This window comes from Aptenodytes forsteri, unplaced genomic scaffold (genome assembly GCF_000699145.1).
Source record: "Aptenodytes forsteri isolate BGI_AS27 unplaced genomic scaffold, ASM69914v1 Scaffold8, whole genome shotgun sequence".
NCBI lineage: Eukaryota > Metazoa > Chordata > Aves > Sphenisciformes > Spheniscidae > Aptenodytes > Aptenodytes forsteri.
The window spans coordinates 10,389,568-10,391,718 of NW_008796218.1; positions in this window are offsets into that span (position 1 = coordinate 10,389,568).

Genomic DNA, 2,151 nt, shown 5'->3' on the forward strand with positions numbered 1-2,151 from the left:
ATCTTTACACTTACCTTGAATTTAAACAAATGCCATTGAATTTAGGCCAGAAGCTTCTAATATCAGAGATACGTGTGACTAGAACTATTTTTTCTTTGGAAAATAAGAAATAATAGCAAGTTCACAAATCTGTTCCTTGGATAAAATGTGCTCGATTGTGGGATATCCACTGTATGGAATAAATCTGTTATTTTAAATCTTCAGCTGTTAGAGCAGCAAAGAACATCTCTGCTTTCTTCAGTAACAGGCTATATATTATGTTCACTGTCTGTTTCAGAATTTCTGTCATGAGCCCTTTAGACAACTCTGTCCTGTTTTGCTAAGGTAAACTAGTTAGAGGTTACACTTTTATTTTAGGAAAGAGCATGAAAAAGGGTAAATAGAGTAGATACAGCAAAGTATTATTAATCCATCAGTAAAGGGATAGAGAATGTTCTCCAGAAAAGCCTTGAAGCAGTCTGGTTCCACCGGTCTTCAAAGGTGTATTGTCAAAACATAAATTGCATGCTGATGGTAATGTTGTGCTTGACTCTTACATGATAAAAAGCAACACATGATCCAAATTAGTGCTCTGGGCTAATTTAAAAATCCTGCAGTTGCAAGGTCAAGGAGAAGAATTACTGTTCCCTTCCATTTAGCAGAAGAGAGTTACAACTGGACTTTTGTGTGTTATTGATGAACTAGTGAGGTAGAAGGACCCTTTGCCTGACCTGGAGCAGCTGTTCTTACATTAAGTGTATGTTCACCAAACTTACATTTTAGTAATATATAGAGAGAGAGGAACAAGAAGATTCTATGGAATTTTAGTATAAATAAATATTTATTTAGAAATAAAATTAGTATAAAGTGGTCCTTTAAGTACTTTGCATTGATGATACTGCCTGATTTACTGTAAAATTCCAATAAATCATACAATCTTCTGCATTCAAAAGCCACAAGTCTGCCCCATCCTTCATCTAAATGATTTTTGATTTAAGATGATATGACTACAAAAATACAAATATTAGATTTTTATTGTCTTCTGGCTTTGAGCCTTATTAAAGAGTTGAGGTTTTTATATTGTCTTTTCAAGAACAACATAATTGAAAACCAATATACTGGTATATTAATCTTAGCTTTTAGAAACCAATTGCCTTATAAGGTTGGCGGTACACTTTTGAAAACTGAAAAGTTCGGGATTTTTTGAAAATTTATTAACTTCTAAAGGTTTAGAAGACTCTGGAGGAAATACTTTTTTGTATGATGCTATAATGATTTTTAGATCATCATGATAACAGATGATAATGAGTAGATGCAGTTTATTTTTAACAGAACTGTAGAGGAGCATCATTAAAATACGAATTGCGTGGTGGGTTATCTTCTAGGAAAGAAATGTTTTTGTTAAATAGCACCCTGTTGTATGCAGATATATAATTTCTGTAATTGCTAGAGGTAGTGCTTTCTTTCCCAGAACCTGCATTTTTGTGAGATGTTCGAGTTACTTGCTTTGCTTAATTTGTATGTGTGAATGGAGCCATTCTCAGCTAAAAACCAAAACAATTCCCAAAAGACACAACTTGAAAGGAAACAAAATAGGGAATTAAACCAACACAGCTCATTCAAGAGAGTGTGTTACATTCTGTTATCCGCTACGTGTTCCTCATGGGCATTGTACACCACTGTCAGCACTCTGGAACCTGAAAGGAGCTCCCGCTGTGGTGGTAACCTGCCAGCATAGCGTTTTCAAAGCTCAAAGGAGTTGCACCTTCTGGACCTGTACAGATGAATTGTGGGTGGGCAAATACAGTGTGTTGGTTGGATGTGGGTGATGTCTGGTGTATTGAAAGGTAGCTTTTTTTCCTAAAAGGATGGTATATATTCCTGTTGGAAGATGTGGGATGGAGGAGAAGTATTATAACCTTAAATTGAAAATGAAAAATACCTTATTTTTCTATAAATCCCTAAATTGAAAAATGATTTAAGGCAATAGCAAACATAACTCCATACAATATTTTTCAATCTGTAAAAGTTTAAAAATAAGTAACCCTACCTACAGAAAATCTCTGAATCCAAAATAGAAGGAAAAAAAAGCCAATTGTGATAGGGAGAGTGCTGTCTTCAAATTTTTTTTATCCAAGTGAGCCCAAGAACTTTAAGATGCTGTAATTCTCT